This window comes from Sorex fumeus, unplaced genomic scaffold (genome assembly GCF_029834395.1).
Source record: "Sorex fumeus unplaced genomic scaffold, SorFum_2.1 ptg000043l, whole genome shotgun sequence".
Lineage (NCBI taxonomy): Eukaryota > Metazoa > Chordata > Mammalia > Eulipotyphla > Soricidae > Sorex > Sorex fumeus.
In genome coordinates, this window is record NW_026606100.1 from 46208771 (window position 1) to 46219023 (window position 10253).

Sequence of the window (10253 nt, forward strand, 5' to 3'; positions counted from 1 at the left end):
AAGAAATTAAAAAAAAGAAAGAGAAGGGGGAAAAAATGTCTTTGCAAGGGTGCAATCTTTCACAGCCTCTCAGGGTCCTGGAGCTTCCGGGCTGAGAGGCGGCCCCAGGCCCCGTGTGGGGGAGGGGAAGGGGCGCATCCTGGTTCCGGTCCAACAAACCTCCACCGAGAGCGCTCTGCTTCCTGGACTGGGCCGTTCCAGAGATGCACCCTTATCCTCCCTTGACACTGGGAGATGGATGGTCCCCTTTCTTCCATAGGGGGCAGCAGATGGAATTGAGCCTCGTGTTCAGTTGCCACTGGAAGCTCATCAGACGCCAAAGGAGGTGAGCGGAAGGTCCCCTGATCCGTGTGTTTCTGGGACACGTTCCTTACTGTCCCTTCCATGCCCCGTAGTGTGATCGCGCCCCCACACAGGGACGTGACTTCACCCCCGCCCGCGACCCCGTGGGAGCAGTGAGGTCACAGCTGCTCTGCAGCTCGCTGACATCAGGGGGATTTCCCTAGAGCCCGCGTGGGTGTGGGGCACTGTCCGGGCAGGATGGATTGGAAAGCCCCAGATCTCGGTGGGCAGCCGAGAGGGCCAGCCCCAACTGGTCTCCCCGACTGAAAGACCCTCCCCCTTCTAGGGAGGGTCCTTGGGTGCAGCCGGCCTCACTGGCTGGGGTGCCCTGATCTACACCCCAACCCCCACTGCCTGCGCTCTCTCCTTCCTGTTTAAAACTCCTCCCCGGGCTCTTCCAGGGATCGAGTCTTTTCACGTTTGTGCTGCGCGTCTTCTCCTTCCTTCTCGCCCCAGTGTCTGCCACACGTAAGAGGCAGTGAAGAGCACTCCAGGGAGAGCACTCCAGGGAGAGAACCCAGGGCGAGCATCCGGGGAGGGCACCCAGGGGGAGCACCCCAGGAGAGCACCTCAGGGAGAGCACTACAGAGAAAGCACTTACAGATGCGGCCCTAGGGAGTGAGCCCAGGGAGAGCACCCCAGGAAGGGAACCAACAGATGACACCCCAGGGAGAGTGCCCAGGGAGAGCACCCTGGGGGGAGCACTCCCAGACGGCACAGCCTAGTCCCAGGCCCCAGTCGATGCATCTGCACCTTCTTCTTCTTCTTTTCTTTTTTTTTTTTTGTTATATTTATTTATTGAATCACTGTGGGAAAAGTTACTAAGCTTTCAGGTTTAAGCCTCGGTCATACAATGATCAAACACCTTTCCCTTCACCAGTACTCATTTTTCACCACCAAGAATCCCAATATACCCCTCCTCCCACCCCTTCCAATGCCTGTGAGGCAGATGATTTCCACTTAACTCTCTCTATTTTGATTACATTCATTATTTCGACAAAAGACGCATCATTATTGTTTAGAATGTCCCAACAATCAGAACTGCATTGTGAAATAATTTTTTTTTAATAAGCTGGTTATGAGAACCATAGGATGTCGCGCGGCCACAATCGCGGCCATGCAATTTTGGATTTCTGATATTTTACTAATTAAGTCTGGAGGGATTTCTGCCAAGAGCCAGATAATTACGAGATTGGTTTCTGTGCCTCTGGAGCCATGGCCATGCCGGAGAGCCACCCGTGGGGGGCAACTCTTAGCCTCAGAAGGGCGTGAAGGACGAGCCGGTAGGGTTCCCACCCCATTGCACCTTCTTCTTCAGCTCCCACAGTGCTGCTGACCTTAGACAAGCGAGGAAATGGGGATGTTGCAAGTACCACAAGGTCAAGGACTGACCGTGGGTCGGCGACGAGGGTCACATCCCACCCACCCACCACATCAGACTCTCAGTCCTTGACTGTCGGACAATTTGGGGTGCCCTTGGGGTCATAGGACTTGGGCCAGCTGAGGTTCTCCGGGCACTGTGGGCAGCACCGTCCCTTGCAACTGCTGGACATTGGACATGCAGCGTTTCCGGCCACACCCCACCTTCATCGAGACTGGAAGGTGCGGCAACTATGCAGCAAGCCCCCGGGGTGGGGGGGACGAGCTCAGCCACAGACTCTGCCCACCGCATGTCCAGACGCAGGACAGGCCTGGGTACAGGAAAAAGCACCAAGGGACGGAGTCTTTAGTGGGGGAGGGGCCCCGCAGGTGGGAAGGGGTGCTGTGTCTTGAGGGGGAGGGTTCATGCTCCAAGTTCCTAGCAGGACCCAGCCCTAGTTGGCTGGACCTGGCCACTGGGGCGGGTGTTCTGGGGCATTCAGGGACAGCCAGGCTGAGTCAGCAGGCAGGGGTGGCCGTCTCTGGTAGCCCCCCAGGACCAGCTGGGGGCCTTCCCAGGCTTTCCTGCCCAGACAGCGCCCCCCACACTCATGCTACCAGCATTCAGGGAGCCACTGTGAAGCCCCTTCGATGTCAGCATGTGGCAGAGCTGTGACCCCACCGTTCCCGCAGGGAAATGAAGCCACATTCTGGCCGGGCGGGGGGGGGGTGCCTTCTGTGGTCTCCCCTCAGGTGGGGCAGGTCATCCTGGCCAGCTGCCCCCCCAGTCCAGTGGAGACGCTGTTAGCTGCTTCTCCTTTTTTCAACTGGAGAAAAGTGACGTTTGGGGGCCTTAAGACTCGGCTGAAGAAGACATGGCCGAAAAACAGTGTTAATCTTATTTAAAATATTATTTATTTAGTTATTTTAAAAGTTGGGCTGGAGCGATAGTACAGCTGGTAGGGTGTTTGCCTTGCACGTGGCCGACCCGGGTTCCATCCCTCTAGGAGAGCCCTGCAAACTACTGAGGGTATCCCACCCACACCGCAGAGCCTGGCAAGCTCCCTGTGGCGTATTGGATATGCCAAAAACAGTAACAACAAGTCTCACAATGGAGACATTACTGGTTCCCACTCAAGCAAATCAATGAACAATGGGAGGACAGTGCTACAGTGCTATTTAAAAAGTTATTTTAGGAGCTAGAGCGATAGTACAGTGGGTGAGGCATTTGCCTTGCACGCCGTCAATCAGGGTTCAATTCCCAGCATCCCATATGGTCCCCTGAGCACCACCAGGAATAATTTCTGAGTGCAATGCCAGGAGTAACTCCTGTGCATCACAGGGTGTGACCCAAAAAAAGAAAAAAAAAGTTATTTTAAAAAGAGCCTCTCCAGGGAGCAGGTGAAGGACCCCCATCCCCCACCCATACCTCACCCGCGAAAGGGATAGAGGGACCCTCCCCAACTCCCCCCCCTCCCCGTGGCAGGAAATAGGAAGACTTGGGTGGAGGAAAGTCGACACTGGTGAAGGGATTGGTGTTGACACATTGTATTTCTGACATTCAATCATGATTAACTTTGTAATTTACAGTGACTTACCAAAAAAAAAAAATGCAAAAGCTAAAAAAAAAAAAAAAGGAGTGGGTGAGGTTGGAGAATGAAGGGGCCACTCCGAGGTGGCGGTGTTAGGGAGCAGCAGTCGGGCCCAGGAGTACTGCGGGATTGGTCGGAGCTGGTGGGGCACCCCACTGACACCTCCCCCCACCCCCAGAATCGTTCTCCCCAAGACCCAGAAAAGCGGCCAGTGCTGACTCTTCCCAGAGCGGCCAGCAGGTGGCGCCGCCAGACCGCGCGTGTCCCGCGCTCCGGGGCCAGCAGGTGGCGCGTCCACAGCCCCGAGCCTGCTATAACCTCATTCCCTGGGAAACGAGGGGTCCTCGCCACTTGGCAGGTGCAGTCCTGCCAGTGACTCCACTAGCTCTCCTTCACCTGGACTTCACCTGAACTGACCCGCAGCCTCCCTTGGAACAGAAGAACCCGCCCCCACTCAGCCCAGCTTGCAGCAAAGGCTGCAGGGACGCGCCCAGTGGCCCAGAAATTGCCTGCCTGCGCTTTCTCCTTCTGCTACTGTATTCCCACCTGGTAGGGAAGAAACCCATGTTGCTAAGTGCGGGGAAAGGCAAGTTCTGCAGGGGTGAGGCTGTGCAGTGAGCTGGTGCTTCCCGGTAGCGTGAGGGGCTGGGCTCTGCGCCCCACAAGTGTGCTTCGGGTCTTTCCGGAGAGGAGCCCCTCGGTCTGGGCAAGCCCATGGCCCTGCTGCCCTCCAGCAGCCGGCTGCTGGGCGGGGCCCGAGGGACCTGGTCCGGGACACTGATGGGTCCCTGTTTCTAGGGTGCGTGACGCTGAGGGGGAAGGAAACCCACGCACAAGGTTACTGTGCGCTTTCTGCCTCTGTGCCAATTTGTGGTTTATTTTGGGGAGCTTTGGGGTGCTGTACTTGGCAGAACTCAGCGGCTACCCCTGGCTCTGTGCTCAGGGATCACTCCTGGCGATGCTCAGGGGAACCTAAGTGGTGCCAGGGTTTGAAGTGGGGTCAGCTATGGGCAAGGTGGGTGTTTTCCCCCTGTGCTACCTCCAGCCCCCAAGCTCTGCTTTTATACTGGTTTTGCTCTGCCTGTGTGGGTCATGGAAATCGCTCAGACCCCACGGCTAGAGTGTAGACGGCTGGGCTCTAGAGAGATTCCCCTGCTTGTCTGCAGAGAAGAAAAACGTGGGTACGAACCGGAGCGATAGTGCAGCGGGTAGGGTGTTCGCCTTGCGTGTGGCCCACCTGGGTTCAATCCCCGGCATCCCATATGGTCCCCTGAGCACCTCCAGGAGTAATTCCTGAGTGCAGAGCTAGGAGGAACCCCTGAGCATCGCTGGGTGTGCCCCAAAATGCAAAGAAAAGAAAAACGTGGGTGCTCAGATCAGAGCCTTTGCCCTGCCGTGCTCTTCCCCAGCTTGCATTTCTTTCTCCTACTTCCTGAAGTCCCTCAAGTCCGTTGCACCCCCAGGTTCCCCGCTGCCTCCCTGCTCGTCCCTGGGATCCCTCTTATCCCCCTTCCCCCGTGCTCTGGGGAAGAGAGAGGCCCTCACGCCTGGTGGCCCCACACTGTCCAGGGCACAGCTCCAGTCTTGCCCACCCTCCCAACCTGTGCCCCTCACTAACCCCCCAAGGGTGCACATAGGAAGCCTAAGGGCCGACTGGGCTCTGACTTGAGAGGCCCATGTGTAGCGTTCATGAAGCCCCCAAGTCTCTGGGCCCTCTCAGAGATTCTGACACGGGGGTTCAGGTGGGGGCTCTCAGCCTCTATGTCTTTCAGGCTCTCGGGATTCTGGGGATCAGTGGGTCATTTCCTCCTTCACCAAAGCTTTCCATTTATTTCTTTTAATTTTTATTAAAGAGCCATGATTTACAAAGCTACTGATAGTTACATTTGGGGGATACAATATTTCAACACTGATCCCTGCACCAATGTCAACTTCCCTCCACCAGTGTTCCCAGATGCCCTTCCCACCCCACCCCCTCCCCACCCGACAACTTGACAGGCACGTTACAAAGTTTCAGTGGTTGTCCCTTAGGTCTCACGTTTTTGGTTCTGTCCAGCGTGTGTTTTGGGTCTAAGCTCTACCCCTCACTCCTATCACTGGGATAACCGAAGCCCTGAGGTCTGTTCACCCATTTCTTCTCATTCTCCTCTTCCCCTCTTGATTTCTTTCTGTCTCTGTCCCCACTCTAAGCACCGGGGTCAAGGGTGACCTAAGCATCCCCCTTTTGCTACAGTACATTTTGTGATCCAGTATTCTGTATTCCACAGGTAAATGAGATCAACCTGTGTTTTTCTTCTAGAAGCCTCCGTTTTGCTGTGGCCACCGCATGTGGGATTTTGGAGAAGCATCTTTCCCGGCAAAGTGCATCCCCTGGAGAATCCATCCCCTCAACAGAGACCCCCAAAAGATGGCTGAATACTGAGGGACCAGGCGGAGCATGTCCACGTACACCCAGGTCGGCCCTCAGTCCCCCAGACGAAGGGGGGTGGGCTGCAGGAAGCTGGGCAGGGCCGGGACAGCTGCTGGTTGCCATGGCGACTTCAGCTGTTGGGCAAAGGACTTTGAAGTTGATTTGATAGGGGACAGCCAAGGGCCCTTCCTCTTGGGATGCAAATTGTTTTTACATCCTTTCATCCTCCTTTTTATCCTCCTGGCCCTTGATGATACTGCTTTTATCCTTGCCATTTAGATCATAGAACAAACCCTTGCAAATACTGTTATTTAAAAACACTGGGAACAAAGGTTCAACCCCACCCTGCTAAGTCTCCTCAGTAAAGGCACTTACACGTGTAGAAGAACATGACTCCCCTCCCACCGGTCATTTCCTGCTGAAAGTCAGGATCTCACAAGTATCACTGAGCACCTACTTGTTTTTTAAAATTTTGGGGCCACCCCGGCGGTGCTCAGGGTTTTCTTTTGGCTTTGCCCTCGAGAATCACTAGTTTGGGCTGGGGTATATTGTGGTGCTGGGGAACAAACCCAGCTAGACTGCATGCTAGGCCAAGTGCCCTACCCACTGTGCTATCTCTCTGGCCTCCTACTTGTACCAAGACCAGGGAACCGTGAATCCTGTGAGTGAGCATAGTAGCCCTGGCAGCTCTCTGCTCTCACAGCTTGTGTTCAACACTGCTTCTCCATGCCTCAGTTTCCCCAGTGTATAAGGGCACCTAAAGTAGCCGTGGGGTTATGTTTGGTCTTTGCTAAGCCCAGTCTCATCACGCATGCCCAGCAGTTCTACATGGAGGAAAAGTGGATCCTTCACTTAACAGGCCCAGAAGGCAGGATGGGAATAAAATCTATTGGCCAAGCATCCCCCATCAGGCTTTCCCATCCGGAACATTCTGTGCTGTTGCTAGCAAGACACTACCGAGTCCTCTGGATCTTGGGCCCCAGAAATGAAGCCCAGAAGGAGTTTGTATGGGGAATCAACCAGCCAGGGCTGTGGATTTAAAAAACAAATACTACTTTTAAAAAATCTTATTTATTTATAGATTTATTTTTGCCTTTGCCTTTTATTTATTTTTATTTGTCACACCCGATGATGCCCAGGGATTACTCCTGGCTCTGCTCTCAGGAATTACTCCTGGTGGTGCTCAGGGGATCATATGGGATGCCGAGGATCAAACCCAGTTCAACTGTGTGCAAGGCAAGTGCCCTCCCTGCTGTACTATGGCTTCGATCCCTCCTAACTACTTTTTGAAAGATTTCTACACCTTATTTTTCTCCCCCATGGAGTGTGGATCTTATCAGAGGAATCAGGAAACAGAGTTGGAAACCTCAGAAATCAGGCTGAGTGGCCACCTACCAACAGTTGCAAAGGCCACCTAAATCCTTCCCAAAGGCTCTAGAGAGGGAAGGCTCTCCTGTAGGGTTAGTGTGTGAAGATGTGTGTGTGCATGTGTGAATGTGTGTGTGCATGTGTGCGTGCATGTGTGCATTTGTGTGTATGCATGTGTGAGTTATATTCATGTCAGTATATTTGAGTATATGCATGAGAACATGGGTATGGATATATGTCTATGTGTATGTGTGTGGTGTGTTGTGTTGTGTGTGTGTGTATGTGTGTTGCCCCACGGCACCCAAACATGGGTCTGCAGAGACACATCATCTTCTACAAGACCCGAGTCAATATAAATCCAATTGGACACAATGCCTGGATTTCTCTCCCCTTGAGAGGGTGACAGTGATTTCTCAGACGCCTTTTAGTTACAGACAAGTTTCTGAACAAAATAATTAGGTTTGGGTCTTTGCAGGCTGCCCTATTGGACTATTGATTTCCACTAAAGTCTCCTGCCCTGCAGATGTCTGGGCACGCAGTCAGCATAGCAAATGGGTGTCCCAATGTGGAGGGCGTGAGGTCTCCACAGAGCTTCCTCCTGGTCCAGGGTCCTTGGCTGCTGAGGGCCACCCATGAGCACCCCCATGTAGGGCATCACCTGGCCCCAAAGCGCTGAGCCCTGGAGCAACCTGCAGTCCGGCCCAAACATGCAGAGTTGCGGCCAGGGCCAGGCCTGGTCCCTCCCGGGTCTGAGTTCCTATGGGGAGGAGGCAGGCCTGAGGCTTAACTACCTTCAATCCCTCCCAGGACAGATGTTCCGTCCTGGTGCTGCTCCATAGAAACCAAGGAGGGGAGGCACACATATGAGCATTACCCATCACTTGAAATGGTCCAGTGGACACACTGAAGAAGAGCCAAAGGGCCACAAGGGTGACATTCATTGTCACGATGGATATTCGATGCAACTTGATCTACAACATTGTCTGCCTGGCACGTCCATACGAACAATGTTGATGAAAGTTTACTTTGGTTTGGGGCCATGCCTGGTTGTGCTCTGGGTTTCCTCCTAGCTCTGTCCTTAAGGTTCACTCCTGACAGTGCTCACGGGACCATATGTGGCAGAGCCCAGATTAGCAAGCGCCTTACCTGCTGAACCATCTCCGGAGCCAGTATGCATTTTTTATATACTAAGTTATCACACATTAGGGGTGCCTTCCAGACTCACAGCACTGTCAGTTTAACAAGTCACAGAGTAATTGCGCCGAGGCCAGTGTGGCAAGTGTCCCAAGGCTCCCAGCCTCAGCTGCCGTGCTTGGGAGCCTCGGGACACATGAAGACCCCAGAGAGCAGAGTCCTGGGGGCATGGGCAAGGGCTCGGCTTGACCGGGTGGATGTTGAGAGCTGTGGGTGAGGAGGATGCATTCGTTGACTTGCAGGAAGCTGAGTGGCCTTCAGGGTCATTTCAGAGCCAGGCAACTGCAGGTGAGGCTGAAGAAGCAATCAAGGCACAAAGCTGAGTCGCTGCTCTCCGTGGCTGCCTGATTCTGCCGCAGACTTCAATTACAGCAAATGTCCCCAGACAGGCGAGTGATTCTATTAAAGTGGCCAAACCTGGCGACCCACATTTTACAGATAATGCTGCATGAAGCCAGCTAATTTGGTGATTGAATTATTAAGTTAGAACATCTATGGCTTAATTTCATTGGCAAGGCATCCTTCAAGTAAATTGACATTCCTTTTACCATGACCTCTCCCAACCAGAACAGCAGATTTGGTTCAATTTTATACAGAAAACGTTTGTTTGCCCTGCCTGTTGCAATAGGACTCAGCAAAGCAGGGAAAGGAGATGCATTAAAAGCTGTAGCTCAATATGTATATGCCTGTTAAACAGAGGAGAGAACTGGCTGCGTGCATGGGAAAAGCAGACAAACAACTCCTTAGCTAAATGAGACTCTCAGGAAAGAGCTGAAAGAGTTTGGAGGCATTTACTGTTCAGGGTTAATAAATACCCACTATAGTTGATGCATAGTTTGAATCTTCTATGTCCAAAGATTTTTTTTTTTTTGGTCACAGTGTCACAGTGTTCTATTGATTCTAGAGAAGGGGGTAGGGGTGGGATGCTAGTTCCTAACTCTGATGGGGAAAATTGTCTGTCCCATCAATTCTATTTTTGGTTCATATGTACTAAAGTTCTGTTAATAGATGTCCATTCATTTTTTTGGAGGGGGACATACCAAGCTGTGTTCAGAGCATCCTTCTTGGAATGAAAAAAAAAAATCATCTGGCAACTTCTGTCTTTTAATCCTGTGAAAGTGTCCATTAATTAAAAAAAAAAAAGAAAAAGAAAAACAGTTTCGGCGAGAGCAGTAGTAGGTAGGGTGCTTGCCTTGCACGTGGCCCATCCAGGTTCTATCCCCAGCATCTCATACCGTCCTCCAAGTCCAGCCAGGAGTAATTCCTGAGTGCAGAGACAGGAATAACCCCTGAGCATCAACAGCTATGGTTAAAAAAAGAAAAATAAAGGGGGCTGGAGCAATAGCACAGCAGGTAGGGCATTTGCCTTGCACATGACCAACCCAGGTTTGATTCCCAGCATCCCATATGGTCCCCTGAGCACCGCCATGGGTAATTCCTGAGTGCAGAGCCAGGAGTAATCCCTGTGCATTGCCGGGTGTGACCCCCCAAAAAACAAACAAACAAAAAAACAAATCTACTTTAAATCAACATTAATAATATATCATTTATATAAAGTAAATAAACATACTTAAGTTATGTGAATTTTGGTTATGGAATTATTATTTGGGGGGGTTGTCTCCTAAGTGATTCTTCAAGCAATATTCAGCCTAAGCTGCTTGGCCCTAGGCAGATTGGGGACCCCCGCCCCGGGACTCCCTGACAGTGCTTAGGGAGCAGAGCTGCTGAGACTCGAACCCAGTGCCTCAGCAAGCCAGGCTCACATTCCTAGCTCTCGGAGCTCGCTCACGGTATCTCCATCCAATTCGTCCCTAAATCAAAGAAAAATACCTTCAGCTCCCCCCACCCATTCTATTCTATTCCTTTGCTCTTTTTCTCTCCCTATTCCAAGCCAAAGGAAATACTGTGTTTGCTGTCACTATGGATACATTGTTCGAGCTTCAAACGAGCGGACTTCGGAGTCTGAACCCTTGTATGTCTAGAATCCC